The sequence below is a fragment of the Oncorhynchus gorbuscha genome, linkage group LG16, assembly GCF_021184085.1.
Source record: "Oncorhynchus gorbuscha isolate QuinsamMale2020 ecotype Even-year linkage group LG16, OgorEven_v1.0, whole genome shotgun sequence".
NCBI classification, from domain to species: Eukaryota; Metazoa; Chordata; class Actinopteri; order Salmoniformes; family Salmonidae; genus Oncorhynchus; species Oncorhynchus gorbuscha.
In genome coordinates, this window is record NC_060188.1 from 14,521,045 (window position 1) to 14,538,215 (window position 17,171).

A 17,171-nucleotide genomic window follows, 5' to 3' on the forward strand; every position below is an offset into this window, starting at 1 on the left:
CCCCAGTCCACCTGGCCGTGCTGCTGCTCCAGTTTCAAGTGTTCTGACCCTCTTGGTCATCTATGAACATTTGAACATCTTGGCCATGTTCTGTTATAATCTCCACCCGGCACAGCCAGAAGAGGACTGGCCACCCCTCACAGCCTGGTTCCCCTCTATGTTTCTTCCAAGGTTCCGGGCCTTTCTAGGGAGTTTTTACAAGTCTCTGTGCTTCTACAAATACGTTGCTTGCTGTTTGGGGTTTTGGGCTGGATTTCTGGACATAACTTTGTGACATCAGCTGATGTAAGAAGAGCTTTATAAATACATTTGATTGATTGATTGATCTAACATTCTCAGCCTTTGGGCATAATTAGGATTTGCATCGCTGCTGAGGTCAGCGATCAATCTTTCAGTGGGTGAGGGTTCACTTATTAGTGAGGGAATGGGTGGCACCACATCTGACAGCTTGCTCATTATTATGAGTATTAGCTATTTAAATGTATGTAAAGTTTGGGTTGTTGGAAGCAGCACAAACCATTTTTATCAGTTTATAGACGTCAATGAATCATCAATGCTGGATCAGTAATGTGGCAGTTGGGTTATTAATGAACTTGCAAAAGCAATTTTAATTGATTAATCAATGTTATTGATTAATCATACCTTTATAGGCCATTTGGGAATTCAACTTGAATTAACCTGAAAGCGTCGCTGTATCTAGGTTAATGTGGGAACGTTTAAATGGTCTCATTGGTTGGAACAAACTCATTTGGTCCTTATCCAAATGATCAACCTGAAAGAAGGTTAGTTTGGCAATTTAACTTCCTGGTTAAATTGAATGAGACAACATATCCAGTCAGTTGAGATTGGTTGGATATCATACAGTGTAACCCGTTGTAACAGAGGTGAGAAGGCGTGTGCCCTCACATGAAATGTTTTCTTTCAAAAATGACTGGTGAACCTTCACCTCCAGTGGTCAGCTGCTGAAAGCTGAAATCAAAGGGATTTCCACACAGTGAGGGATTTCAGTGTAAACAAAGGAAAGATGGCTGCTCTCCCTTTTTTTCGTTTAGCTACCAGTGCAAAGCTAGCCCTTCTTGTACAGGAATCTCACTTTCAAGCACAACAGCGTTCCCTTCATCAGACTCAGGTAGCATCAGGCTGGAATTTTCATGCCAATTCGAACTCTAATCAAATCCAAATATGGTTTTGTCGGGAAATACCGGGAGAAAAGTGATTTATTTTCAGGATGGAACATTTGTAAAATACCAGGAAAATATTAAACCCTAATGGTGACTGAAGGAGTTGGCTGACAAAATCTATGGATAATAGACTATAACTTTGTCTGTGAAATATTTTCTTGAATAGGAAGGAATATGCTCCATCACAAAGCCCCCATGTTGTTGGTAGCCTAAAGTCAAATTAAAATAAGACTGTTTAAATGAATTAGTCCTCCTCGAATTAGCCTACTTTCAGCACCCATGTGCTGTCATCTCAGCGACTGCCGCTTCATAGTAATGTAAGTTATGTAAAATACTAGAATATGGCTTATTGTGAGGTCAATAACTCTGATAAATAGCTTCATTGTGGGCAAAGAAACATATTGTTTTTATTTAAATTAATTATAGCTGTAGCATGCTTACCTTCGGTCCTCCTTCTCATCTTCACACTCTCCCTCTCATCTTCACACTCTCCCTCTCATCTTCACACTCTCCCTCTCATCTTCACACTCTCCCTCTCACCTTCACACTCTCCCTCTCACCTTCACACTCTCCTTCTCATCTTCACACTCTCCTTCTCATCTTCACACTCTCCCTCTCACCTTCACACTCTCCTTCTCATCTTCACACTCTCCTTCTCATCTTCACACTCTCCCTCTCATCTTCACACTCTCCTTCTCATCTTCACACTCTCCTTCTCATCTTCACACTACACTTCACACACAATACATGCACTCACAAATCTATTTAGAGAAGCCATTGTGACAGAGGCCAAGTGTTTAATATATACCAAAATGTTGCAAATTCCCTTTAAAAGCAGAGTGAAAACTTTATACTTACTTTCTACATACTAACATAGGTATTCTTCTAACAGTTCCCTGTTAATTTAACGTCTACAAGGCTACATATCCCACAGAGAATACTAACAGGTAACAGTCTAGCTGCCATATTGGATTTTAAGCATGAGGCAAAATAGGCCTCCTTTGTCTTTATTAGGCTTCAACATCTGCACTGCCTTAGCCACCAAGCTGTCACTGAAGGTTAGCCCTGACTAAACTCTGAGCACTCCGTGCCCCTTTTGGTAAAAACAAGTCATCGAGGTCTGTAAGAATGAGGAGGGATGGTAGGGGGAGGAGGGTTTGTTTGTCTCGACACTGCCAAACTATGGCAGTGACGAGACAAACAAACCCTCCTCCCCACACGGTTGGTAATATACTATACCCTTTGACCTTTAGTATCACGGGCAGACCTTTCCTCACTTCATGGGCATCCTTCAAGAGTATATATAAATCTACAGCACTGGCATGATAAAGTGTTGTTGGTCAAAGAACAGAGATATTTACAGGCAGAGATACGTACTTCTGGGTTGCCTGCACCTTGTTTATCTCTTTGACCCCTTATCGATTGCTCTTATTTCCCATGGCTCAGGAGGGTCTGACCCTTTGATACCATTAGCCTTTCTCTTAATACCTGGAATTAGAGGTCAGATTCTCATGAAGCACAATCATAACTTGCAGTATATTGCTTTACCCGACGTGGACAGCTTGCAACCTCTGAATGAAACTCTCTCAACCCCACTTTGGTGCTGACACCATACCGGTTTTATTGCTTTTAAGGGGATTACATGGAGCAGAAAGGATGGCAGACAATAAAAGTTTGTTAACCGCCAAAGACCAATCATTGTTTTTGTTTGGGACTCAGAGTGGACTGAGGTCTGTGTGAACGGGAGTTGGATGTACGGCAGTCCTCTAAGATCGTATTGTCTTTGCTAAATTCATTTTCATTTTCAAGTGTAAGGCTGCAGAGAACATCGGCATCGGCACTCTTGAAAGGGTCTTGATCTCAAATGACATCTAGGGGATGCTGACAGTGGTGTAGGTTGGGATGACTAGAGCTTCTCAGTCTCTTGCTCCACATATCCACCAACACTGGGGCCAAGTGTTCCAACTGACAGTAGGAGTATATCCATGGCCCATCTCAACCACTATGGAAGATGTCGAGTCACCACCGACTAATTAAATGAAAATATTTGGAATCTTCCAACTTTAGAATCTTCCGGAGTGAGTTCATCTAGGACTCTGCCATAAAGAAAGTATTCTGTTCTGCCTGAATGGTTGTATTTCTCATTGAAAGAACTGCACTCATGCAGAACAGCAGTGACGGAGTTTAAACTGAGATGACACCTACAGGGCACGTCCCAAAAAGTTACCTAAGAAACTCACTTTCAAAAAGGCTATTTAGAATCCCTGGAACTCAAAACTGACTATGACCTGGAATCAAACCTTTTTCATAACTCTGTTTGCATAATGATTCCCATGATAGTAACCACTCAGCTAGAGAGAGAGAGAAAAATGCACTGACAAAGATGTAGAGATGGGTCTGATCCTTCACCATTACTAATAGATAAGGCCAGGCTCGTAAGAGATTTAAAGATTCAAAGAGGATATAATGAAAGACAGCTTTCTTAAATTTAATCCTCAGTGAGCCCCCATACTTTAATATAGAGCCAAACCATGTGGCCAGTCTCAGTTCAATCGGAAGCCATCAACAACCTTCAATGAACAATCCAAGGCAGACATCAACGAAGAAGGCAAACAGAGCACCTTGAGATCAACCAGGGAGTGTGGCGGGCTCCATCCCTGCCAATTACCAGACTGGGAAAACAAATCTGTCAGAAATAAGACCTGCCTGAGCTATTGATCTGTTTATACAATTCACACCTTCCCAACTGCATGCATTAGTGCTCTCTCTCCCTCTCTGTTTCTCTCTCTGTTACTCCCTCTGTCTCTCTTTCGTTCTCGCTCTTTGTCTATCTATCTCACTGACACACCTTAGCTGGGGTGGCACAGTGCAAGACATTGACTTCACAATAGCATGGGAGCCAGGAACAATAAGCATCAGGAGACAACATATGCCTCTCCTTTGAGTGCAACCTGGTCTCAGAGCATTTAGCATTATTCCTTAAGTAAACCCGTGATAATCCATTTAGTATGATATGTTACATTTCGTATGGTATCTATTAATTTGTGGATGTCTATCACTCATTTCGAATGATATGTTAGAAATTACCATTTCTATTATATGTTACGAATTTGCTAAACGTACAATATGTTACGAATTTGCTAAATTTAGGATGAATTCTAGCTAGGTCGATAACTTTAGCTAGGGTTAGGGGTTGGGGCTAAGGTTAGGGTTAGGTTTAGAAGTTAGGTTGAAGGGTTAGGGTTAGGGGAAGGGTCAGCTAAAAGGGTTAAGGTTAGGGGAAGGGTTAACTAACATGCTAAGTAGTTGCAAAGTAGCAAAAAATTAGTAAGTAGTTGAAAAGTTGCTAATTACCTCAAATGCTAAAGTTGTCTATGATGAGATTTCAACATGCAACCTTTGGGTTGCTAGATGTTTGTGTTATACACTTACCCATCCACCCCGACAAACCACCCACCTTAAGTTTTTGCCTTAAGTAACCATCTGTCTTGTGTAGCCATACCAAACGTAACTTATCATCCTAAATGGAGTGTCCCGCATTTACATACACAATAAAACGAGACTGTTGAGTGGTGTTGTTACGGATACAGTTATCCTGTGTGTGTGTGTGTATCCCGTGTGTGTGTTTCTTTTCTCTCCTTCTCCCCTCACAGGTTAAAATTATCACTTCCCAATCAGTCAACAATCAATCATCAATCAGAAGACACACCTCCTCCTATTTCCTAACCTATCACAGTTCCTTCCCCATGGTTTAAAAACCCCATAATTTGTTTGTTCTAGAGCTCAATTTCTCTGTAAATGCCATGTCTGTAGGTCTCTGTGTCTCACGCTCGCTTTGTGTCTTAACCTCTCTTTTGTTTAAGCACCTCATAGCACTTTGTCATCACCTGTGAGTATTGTTTTTGGTTATGGTGTTTGTTTGTTGCTGGTGGGAAAAGGGGGAAACCAAGACAAATCGCCCATGGGCATACACTACCCGTAGGTGAACTTTGTTAAATAAACTAGTTAGAACTGGGAGGACCACCCACTGTAATTTTGGTTAGTTAGTTAGCTGTTGTTAAAGTAGGCTAGTCTAGCTTAGGGGTGTTTTTGAATACTTATTGTTTCTTTCCTTGGGTCCAGCTCAGCCCCTTTTCCTGCTCCTCCCATTACCGTGTGTTTATAAATAAACCTGGAGTTTGACGGTAGATTTCTGTTGTCGTGGTTATTTCGTTCACACTTTTACTTTGTCACAATAATAATTTGCATGAGTTATGTTACGGGTCTCATTACCATCCCCCCCTAGACTGTCGGGCCAGAAGGGATTCGTAACAGGTGTGCTACGTGTTTCTCTTCAGTAGCGATAAATACATACGGAGGCCTTGTCAAAGGATATGGGAGAGCAATAGAGTATAAGTAAATCCAGCCTACCAAATAAATGTAATATGATCTATTTCCTTTGAGGAGAAGGTGAGACAGAGGGGAAACGCCAAGTTTGGATCAAACAAGTATAGGTGAATAAGAGCCAAATGAATCTTCAAAACCTGAAGGGTCTCATCCCATGCAGCCTCTCTCAGCAGTCGAGAGGACAAGTTGAATTAAAAATGTGTATTGTTTGCCATCAACCAGGGTGCATGGCTCCTCCTGTGGGCCTTTCTTGCAAATGATGCAAACTTGCCATAGAGAATAATTAGTCTCAAGGTCACCTGTGTCTGCAGTGATAGTGAGACAGATCATTGGATTCTTCTGAATGCTATTTATGGCTGAGTAGATGTAGCTGACTCTGGAGGGTTCATCGATATTTAATGATGAGCTGTTTAGGATCAAGAGTCAGTGTGACTTTATTCGTCCAACGGTATTTTTCTCTTTCATCCTCCCTCTGCAAAAAACATGTCTTACCATGTATCTTTGATGCGCATGTCTGCAAATAGTATACACACTACAATTGACCAGTCAACAGTCATGTCTTTTTTCTCTTCATTCTTTTAACTAAGTTTATTGAGAGAATGAGGCAATAATACATGAATGTCCGTGTGTGACTACTCGAAGTGTCTACAACCAAAGTAAATGGACCATTTAAGAGATTTAACACATCATAAGCAGAAGCTGGCACATTAGAGACAACCGCTAATACATGTCTCACATATAGTGGTGCACAAAACTGTTACATTCTGAGTAGTAATTCTGGTAGGTAGAGGACGCAAGTATGAATCTTGGTGCATAATCTCTAATGCAGAGCCTATATAGCAAAACCTAGTAAAGACCAGCATTGCCCTCTAGTGGGTAATATTGGCTACTGCACCACAAATACATTTCTGACGACACAATATGGAATTTTTGCTTAACATTGTAGGAACACACCCAGTCAGGGAGCACGAATCATTCACATGGTGCAGTCACGACTCATGACAGAGAAACATGAGAATAATTCAATAGAGAGCACTTGTGCAAATTTAGCTTTTCTATAGAAAATTCTAGCCAATTCAAATGAGCCATTTTCCCTGCCAAGGAGCTCTCCTTGAATCCTGATTGAATTAAACAAAGGGACTATGTTGCAAAGATCAATCGTCACCAACTGTCACCAAGTTTTTTCTCAAGTCAACATACAATGTGTCAAGCTAAACTGTAAGTCATGAGATTGTAACAGACACTTGGAACACCAATAAGGAAAGAATGTATATTGACTCAACAACCTGACTAAAGTCAATTATTAGCTATATATGGGTGCATTACAAAGAGTTGGAGTTTAGACAATGATCAAGCATTGAAAATAACATTACCTACACTGTAACAGAAAACTGTAGTTTTTGTTATTATCGACAGTAAAAAAAACTGAAACATTTTACTGCATCATACTGTAAATTATGGTGCATTGTGGGAATGTTGCTGTATTTCGAAAGGTACTGTAATTCAACCCAACAGAATATACAGTAATTAAGAGAGGCAAAAAAAACTTCTGACCACTAGTGGGTGCACTGTATTGTTGTTTCTGGCTCATTAACATATTATGAGGCGGGTCTTGTAAGAGGCAATATTTGTTGCACCCACGACTGAGAATGTTGAACCAATATAACTCGTATGTGGTTATAATGCCCTATGAACTTAAAATGTTTAGGGGACAGATTGGAGTCTTAAACCTTAAATGCCATATCATTTTGGTCTGTTAGGCACTGTAGTCGTAACCAGTTTGGAAGCCTTTCTTAAGGCCTCTAGAAGTGCATGTTATATAAAACACCTAATATTAATCGATATGCTGTAATGTGTAAACACTTCACCTAGCAGCTAACCAAAATACTCTGAAATACAAACCCTTCCCCTCAAGGAATTCCAGTTATCCATTCATTCTGATTATGCCAGCATTGATGTGTTTACATTATAATACAGTCACTTTACAGTATTGTACAGTGTCATTACACAGTACTTGCTTCGATACCGTATTTATATTACAGCAGGTAATATGAAATACAGAATTTTACTTGCCACGAACTTCCTGTAAGTTTCTGTCAAATTCATGGAAACCACTTTACAGTGTACCTTTAATTAAAACAACACAGAAATTAGTACAGTTAACAGATATTTTCGCACCTTTTGATGCATCTGCTGAGTCTTAGAGCACTTTCTCCAGTCTGATAATATATATTATTGATCCTTTTTTCCCTGAACAGTATTTACATCCTCCAATATATGGATATTGTTTACATGTAAGCCTCATCCAGCACCCTTAAGATACTGGACACTGTGTATCATGGGGCGCTTAGATTTATAACAGATGCATGACCACTCACCCATCACTGTGATCTATACGACATGGTGAAGTGGCCCTCCCTTCCTATGAAAAGTCTGAAGCACTGGTGCATCTTTGTGTAAAAATCAGTGCTTGGACTATTGCCTACTTACAGTATCTGTGCTCCTAACTCATTTATAGTCTCCAACCTGTTCTCAGCTGATACTATCTTTCACAGTATCTAAGGCCAGGACTGAAAGCAGAAAATGTTAATTTTCCTACAATGCTCCCTGGCCTTGGAACAAGCTGCAAAATACCATACAATTAGGGGAGAGGATATTTCTTGCTGAGTTTCAAAGTCTGTTAAAGAAACATTGTTGCATTTAAACTTTAGATCACTGGTAACTTTGTGTGCTGAACATGATAATGATGTTTGCAATGGGAAGTAATGGTTGTACACTTAGATTTGGAATTGCTTAGCCTAATGTTTGTGTTTTTGTATTCTTATGATTGGGACTTACTGGCATATTCTTTAACATAATGCTGTGTGTGACTGCTGTCTTTCTATTGGCCTATGTGTTTTACAAAAAGTGAGCTCTTCTACATGGAGTGTGCCGGTATCACAGTCGCTGTCCTTTCAGCATCACAAGCCTGTCAAACTCGTATCCTTTATGTGTCACTGTGGTGGTTTTCGGTGATAGTGTCATAGTGATGGCGTTAGGCTACCATAGGTTGTGTAAGCAGTGTGGTAGTTGTGTAAGCAGTGTGGTAGTTGTTTTCTTTATTTTTTTGTTTGGTGAAATGTTTTGGAAGTTTTTTTTCCCCCACTGAAGGCCCAATAGCCACAGTTTACCGCTGGCATTATGCTCTTGTGTTGAGTGTACACGCTGACTACTTCCTAGTGACCTCTTGCCAGGTCCCCGCTGCCAAAGAGGTTTCTAACCTCAAGGGTATTTTCCTGGTTAAATGGAATTAAATAAGAACTACTAGCTGATTTCCATACAGAAGCATTGAGAAGTCACAGTGGTGGGTGATGTCAGCCATTTCCAGTACCCTGCCCTGCTTTCCCCTCTCATCTCTTATAGTCTTCCTGTACATTGATTTCTTCTCTCTCTCTCTCTCTCTCTCTTCTGGTCAGTTATAAAGGCTTTCAGACATTCAGATCAACAAACACTACCCTGTGGATCTGGGGAAGAGGTTTCTCTAACCACGACATGCATCTTCACATGAATTCTGAAGGCTCAACTCAATACTTGGGAGACTGGAGGAAATCTCTCTAGGGACAGCAAGGCAAGCCCCTAGCCCAGGCAGGAAGCATCATCAGTATTAATTTAATACCAGCCATGGCAGATTCTGTGAGGGCTAGCATGAATAGGAGTCAGAAGGGTCTGTTGAGGAGGTGGAGAAACCATAAGGGGGGGGGGGTTGTTTTCTGGAGGTTATCTGCAGTGCATTCAGCTGGCCACACTGGGCTTGCGGTCCACAAACATCCACACCCAAAGCTTTTTATTCATTTTTTTTCTCTCTTTTGGAATGGTCTCTAAGATCACTGAGATACTGTTACCACCGCAGGGATAACATCAAAGCAGCAAGTTCCTCAGCATCTCAAAGGTAGGTCTTTATCTGATACCTTTAGATTTGGCCTTGAGTTGTATTTTCTCAAGACTTGCCAAGAGCAAATACATTCTAAAAGTTGGTAATATGCTCTGTGCTCGATTTATAGCTTGGAAAGTAAGACGCAAACTTGAATTTGCAATCTGTATCGTATTATATCGCCCCTTTATCATGACATTGAAGTATTAAGTGAAAGTGATATGATATGATACACTGATGTGTATCACTGAGGTGATACGATATCGGCTTCATGTTGAACTCACAGAGGAGAGATCCAGGATAAAATAGGGTGCGTCCATGAAGCACAAGAGGCCATTTCCTCTTAATGGATGTATTCTAACGCACTGGTGCCGTTCACATTTCCTCTTAATGGATGTATTCTAACGCACTGGTGCCGTTCACATTTCCTCTTAATGGATGTATTCTAACGCACTGGTGCCGTTCACATTTCCTCTTAATGGATGTATTCTAACGCACTGGTGCCGTTCACATTTTTTTTATTTTTTTATTTTTTACATTCCTTTTATTTGAAACAACAAGGAATTTAACCTGAAATGCAGACTTCGAAAATATGACACCAGTATACATTTTATTGTTTAGAGTAGAAGAGGTCCCCCGCTATTCCAACCTGGATCCCTTATCCTTTTAGGTAATAATTAATGTCACTATAAATTCCAGCTTCAGGTGAAAATAGACAGAACGAGATAGGGATGTATGGGTCATTGTTGAACCTTCACCTTCTTCCACTGACTCCCAGGTGAGGAGGGGTAAGGCTAAAGGCTATGCCTGGACTACCAGAGAACATCCCCCTTGGGGAGTGCACCCTACACTCCCAGGAGCAGCTCACTCCCCAGACAGAAAGCACCGTGTTCAGCCTGTCCCGCAGCGAGTCCCTCTGGACCAACGAGTCGGCCCGCAGCACATGTGAGATCTACTGGTTCCCATTCCACCTCATGTCCACTGGGGGCAGCATCTTTGCCTGCGGCTTCATCCTGAGTGGCCTGTATTTTGCTGGCTACTGCAGGAAGGCCACCAACATCCTGGGCCCGGCCCTGGTATCCATTGGCCTGATGGTGCTGGTGGTGGGCGTGGTGCTGATCCCCATCACCAAGGAGAACAGGAAGCAGCCCACCATGAAGAAGCCCTTCAGTTACTACAGGCAACCAGTCTTTAAATTATGAGGTGGGCCGGGCGGGGTATCCCTGTCTTGTATGCTGTGATCCTGGAGAGTCCTCAGGCTCAGGTTATCAGACCATTTAGTTTCCCAAAAGCACAATGGAGGATTCAATACTTCCCTGCTGAGCATGGCTACACGTTCACATGATGAATTATGCTCTAAAGACAATTCATTTGTAGGGGGACATGAACCGTTATATTTTCTTCCACCACTACGTATGTATACAGTATTTTAATATCTGCATGACAAAGTATACTTTATAACCAAGTTACAGGTGGTTATTTGGCATTTGTTCTTAAGCATTTGAAAGTACTAGAAAATGACCATGCTGCCAAAAAACACAATTATAAATGTAGTCCACTGCTTTTATGCATAATTATTAGAATGAGTGACAAGCATATTGAGAAGAAAGTTGTGTGCATGTACATTGATGAGAGCGGGATTGAGTATTGACAGAATGCCTTTGTGGTAGGCTACTGATTCATGAATAATTCACTAAATAACATAAGTGCTTATTTGTGGTGGTCTAGTGGTTAGAGTGTTGGACTACTAACTGAAAGGTTGCTAGATCAAATCCCTGAGCTGACAAGGTCTGTTGTTCTGCCCCTGAACAAGGCAGTTAACCCATATTGAGAAGAAAGATGTATGCATGTACATTGATGAGAGCAGGTTTGAGTATTGACAGCATGCCTTTGTGGTAGGCCATCTTTGAATATAAGAATTTGTTCTTAAATGACTTGCCTAGTTAAATAAAGGTAAAATAAATAACATTTGGTGATGGATGCATTTTCTTTTCAGCTGCAGGCTATACTCATCACATCCACAGCCATGACAGACTTCCAGTGATGTGTGTGTGTGTTATATGTCATCTCTGTGATGGCAGTGTGACACTTGACTGGCCCAACAAATGGAAAGTTTTTAGTGCCAAGGGGAAGTGAAGATACATCACACTTTTCATAGCATTTGAATGTCCTTCTCGTGACTGGACTGAAACTTTGATTTCACACAACCTCAATTTTAGAGTGACTATAAAATACTCTTAGAATAATTATGTTTCTGTTTAGAATGCCGTATGTGACTGACTAGGTTTGTCTAAATGTGGCAAATTATATCGACGTGGTCGATTTTGTTGATGTATAGGGTAGGCAGTCTATTATTTCCACGACATTCCCTTATGTATTTTCACTTGTAGGTGAATACTCATTTGACTGGCAAATTACATTACGTCGAAAGAACTGTGTTGGCCTGCACACAAGCTGCATCATTTGCATCAAGCAACAACACCATATGCAAGACAACCACTTCTGGTGAATAGGCTACTGTAAAATACGTGCGCCATAAGAAAGTATATATATTTTTGTTTGTCTATTTTATGTGTTTTCTGATCAATTAAATTATAGTCTGTTGTCGTGACAAATTACTTTTTTTAAAGAAGAAGAAAATAATTGGTGTACTGTCTACCTTTCGCTCTGCACACGTCACGTTGGGGCGGCACTCACAGCAGGTGTGCTCTCTGGGTGCGAAAAGAATAGAAGGAACAGAATAGACGCGCCTTCCGTTATTTTCAGGGTTGTATCGACACAATGATGGACCTTAGATGCATAGGCGGGTGTGTGCCGTTATTTCTTCTGGCTATTGGTTTTGATGTTATTGGTTTCATTATCCTGTTCATTGGAATTTTTGCCAATTTGCGTATCGATGGCAGGTTTTATGGCGATTTCTTGATTTACAGTGGTTCAATTATAATTTTCATAAGTTTGGCTTGGTGGATTATGTGGTACGTGGGAAATATACAGGTCTCAGAAGACAGCTTTGGAACAAGCTTAATGAAAAGGAAACTGAGTTTTGTACAGTTGGCCAGAAAGTTGTCAGAGAGGCTTTCCAAAAAATGCAAACCTGAACATGTAGCCACAAAGTATGCCGAGGAAAACAAGGTTAAAGCTGTGACGCCTTCACCTGTTCACGTCGCCTCTCGAATAACCTGGGGGAAATCTTTCGGTTATCAGAATGGCGGCTATGACTCCAGCTTGGACTCCTTTTCGATGGAGAAGGAAAAACAGACACCAGATATACAGAACTTGGATGTGCAGACCCACGCTAGGGGTAATGTTGAAAGGCTGTTCTGATTGTACGTTTTGGGGTAAGATGTAGGCTTCTAATAAATTGTGCATAATTTCAGGGAAAAAATATATATTTAATTTTCACTAATGAAAAAGAAGTCCTCTCTGATAAACACACTAACCTCATTCAGTTATTTTGCTCTAAGAACATTATAAAACCAGTAGGCCTAGGTAACCAATATTAGCTTCACCACAGGTAACTCATATTAGGGCAAGGGTTCCCAAACTTGGTCCGGGGGCATGTTTTGGTTTTTGCCCTAGCACTACAGAGCTGATTCAAATAACCAACTATTCCTCAAGCTTTGATTATTTGAATCAGCTGCATAGTGCTAGGGCCAAAACCAAAATGTGTACCCGGGGGGGTTTGGGAAACCCTGAATTAGGGGACTGTAATTGCATAATTGTAAAATGTAAAGTAAAATGATAATCTGGAAAATGTATAAATCTGTATTCAGGAAGAAACGTTTTCAGTCTATTGATTTGGTATTTTCTCATTTGAATTTCAAGGTTCTCCGTAACACTTTCTGATCCCAAGACTACCTTCAACACTGTACGCTTCACGGAATGGGACTACAGACAATTCAGGACATTAATCAGCACTGGTCTAGACATCAGTTCTTGACAACAAAGACCATTTGATCCTTATGGGGTGAAATGACCTATAGTCCTAGGGAAATAGACCTACTGTAGATATTGCTCTGAATGCATATTATATTGTTTTTTTTTTTATTTATATATCAATTATTAATATAATCGCCATGTGATATGTGAACTTTTTATGTTCAAGGATCAATATTATGTGGAAAGGCTATATTTTGTCATATAAACATATCGACATGTTAAGCTCCATCATAGCCATTTTCTAGAATAGTTTCCGTCTCTAGTCTTAGACGGAAATCCTAGAGGCCCCTGTCTGAACGGCAGGTATTTGAACACAGACTCTCTTCAAGCCAGACCCAGAAATGCAATCACCTGCATTTACAATTGTTGACACTACATAAAAACAGTAGTCAGGCAGGTTTGCCTGTGCCACAACAATTGCATTGTCAAAGCAGGCCGTAAACAAAACGTTGTGTGGCTTGGGGCACTGAGCTTGGTTTCACCTGCATGTTGGCATTAAATGGGCATTTGGGCTATACTCTTTTAACTGTTCACTGAGTAGGCTGATTTTGTTTTTATTCACGTGCGCAAACTTCTAAAATGTATATTCCACCAGACTGCATTTTTAAAAATGTTGTGATTTATTTGATATTTTATTTCTTAATATTCTTTAGATTTCAGTTGCCTTACCAACATATCGTTTTTTTTGTCTAACATGACTGATAATGAGCGTGTGCATATCAAGTCATTGTACTCAGGGCGTTGCCTGTCTGTATGCTAATTATTACCTAATCCTGGCCTGTTGACTCTGCTTTGCGGCCCTTGGTTGAATAGGTATTGCACAGAGGTAAACCAAACTCCCACGACTGTCTGACTGGTCGAACAAGGTACTTAAAGGGTGAGGTTTTTCACTGCAGTTCCCCTTTCTGTCATGATGTAGGAAGCATGAAATAGTAAACAATTGTGAAATGCATCCAGTAAGCCTACTGAAGGCTAAATATAAACTGCTGATAGAATCACTGAAATATATCTTCCCAACATACAGTATCTTTCCCAACACTGTTCATAATGTTAGATGTTAAACATATTTGCTGATGCCATATTTTTCATATCAAATGCATTATTATTTTATACACAGAGGTATGGTGCATTAGATTTGATTTATTTTAAATATACATCCAATGATCTTGATAAGCATCCAAAATAAAAATAGTTATCTAATGAGATCATCCATTTCAAACACTGTAATTACATTGCTGCAAGTCAGGGGTTGCTAAGGAATGAGGTTGGACCATTTGGCCTTTAAGTTTTAATGGATCATTCAGAGTAGTACAACCTGTTGATGTGGTTGGATACCAGTTTTGCTGCTGTTTCCTACAATGGAAGAATTTTAAGGCGTGTTGAAAATCAGAAGAATGCGACTTGCGTTTTAAAAAGGTTGTGGCTGTAAAGGCCTCTCCTCATTCTTGTAAAGTCCTCAGCCGGCAGGAACCCAGACTGCGTCCATGTCCCTGCTATGGATACCTCTTCTATGGGTCGCTGTGTTTTCTTTCTCATCCTGGCTTTGGTCTTTGACGTTGTCGGTCTGATCCTATTTTTCCTGGGGATCTTTGCTCCTCTGAGTTTCTGGGACTTCTTTGTGCTGTCGGGGCCCCTGCTCATCTTCCTCAGCCTGGTCTTCTGGATATTCTGGTACCTGGGGAGTCTCACCGTGCCTTACGAAGAGCTCATCTTGCCAAAGTGACACCCAAACATGGTCAAAGGTGACCCACCTGACCAATGGCTGGTCCCCCTGGACTGACAGCTTGACCCTCACAACTTTAAGGAGTTGACAGAATTCTGGATTCTGGGTGTTTGACCATGTTTCTCATTGGACTGTGAACCGGAGGACCTTGTTTTCTTTAAAGACGGTTTGAGTTTTAGTTCAAGCGTTGTGTGTCTGTTTCTGATGATGATGAAGACATGGCTGTTGTTTCAAAAAATATATATACTTATATATCCTCTATCCAGGACCCTGGAACAACTCCAGTTGGAAGTGAAGAATGGCATATGTACCTTATTCTACCCCTATGATGTAGAATGACAAGATGTCATGTACAGACAACCAGAATTTCATCTGTGCTGGGTTGAAGTGGGACATGAACTCTAAAGCACTTGGGTCCATCCTTAAAGACTGCATCAGCACATATATTTAACTCCTTTTATAGTATGTGTAAATTTGTTAAAATAAATGTTTATTTTTTATGTTTTATCCTTAAACATATTATCATAAAGAGAGGCTTCAAAATCTGATCGACTCAACATTTTGAATGACTCATTGACTCATGAAGTGCTTCGAGAGAGTAGTCAAGGATCATATCACCTCCACCTTACCGGCCACCCTAGACCCACTTCAGTTTGCATACCGCCCCAACATGTCCACAGACAACGCAGTCGTCATCACACTGCACACTGCCCTATCCCATCTGGACAAAAGGAATACCTATGTAAGCATGCTGTTCAACTACAGCTTAGCATTCAACACCATAGTACCCTCCAAGCTCATCATCAAGCTGGAGGCCCTGGGTCTCAACCCAGCCCTGTGCAATTGGGTCCTGGACTTTCTGACGGCCGCCCCCAGGTGGTGAAGGTAGGAAACAACATTTCCACCCTCAACACTGGGGCCCCACAAGGGTGCGTGCTCAGACCCCTCCTGTACTTCCTGTTCACCCACGACTGCGTGGCCATGCACGCCTCCAACTCAATCATCAAGTTTGCAGACGACACAACAGTAGTGGGCTTGATTACCAACAATGACGAGACAGCCTACAGGGAGTAGGTGAGGGCACTCTGAGTGTGGTGTCAGGAAAACAACCTCACACTCAACGTCAACAAAACAAAACAAAGGAGATGATCGTGGACTTCAGGAAACAGCAGAGGGTGCACCCCCCTAGCCACATCGAAGGGACAGCAGCGGAGAAGGTGGAAAGTTTTAAGTTCCTCAGCATACACATCACAGACAAACTGAAATGGTCCACTCACAGACAGTGTGGTGAAGAAGGCGCAACAGTGCTTCTTCAACCTCAGGAGGCTGAAGATATTTGGCTTGTCACCAAAAACCTGACAAACCTTTACAGATAAACAATCGAGAGCATCTTGTCGGGCTGTATCACAGCCTGGTATGGCAACTGCACTGCCATCAACCGCAAGGCTCTCCAGAGGGTGGTGTGGTCTGCACAATGCATCACTGGGGGTAAATTACCTGCCTGCCATGACACCTACAGCACCCAATGTCACAGGAAAGCCAAAAAGATCATCAAGGACATCCACCACCCGAGCCACTGCCTGTTCACACCACTACCATCCAGAAGGCGAGGTCAATACAAGGGCATCAAAGCTGGGACCGAGAGACTGAAAAACAGCTTCTATCTCAAGGCAGTCAGACTGCTAAACAGCAATCATTAACTCAGAGAGGCTGCTGCCTACATTGAGACTCAATCACTGGCCACTTTAATAAATGGATCACTAGTCACTTTATACAATACACTCTAAATAATGCAACTTTGATAATGTTTACATATCTTACATTACTCATATCACATGTATATACTGTATTTTATTCCATCTACTGCTACTTGCCTATGCCGCTCGGCCATCGCTCATCCATATACTTACATGTACATATTCTCTTCACCCCTTTAGATTTGTGTGTATTAGGTAGTTGTTGGGGAATTGTTAGATTACTTGTTAGATATTACTGCACTGTCAGAACTAGAAGCACAAGCATTTCGCTCCAC

The 17,171-nt window shown here is 41.3% G+C and overlaps 1 long non-coding RNA gene across 1 annotated transcript; it reads left to right on the forward strand.

Moving 5' to 3' along the window:
- The first annotated feature begins 12,218 nt into the window (after window positions 1-12,218).
- LOC124000092 lies at window positions 12,219-13,947 on the forward strand. Its single transcript, XR_006832542.1, has 2 exons — window positions 12,219-12,803; window positions 13,303-13,947. It is a non-coding gene; the product is annotated as an uncharacterized LOC124000092 (long non-coding RNA).
- Window positions 13,948-17,171: the final 3,224 nt, after the last annotated feature.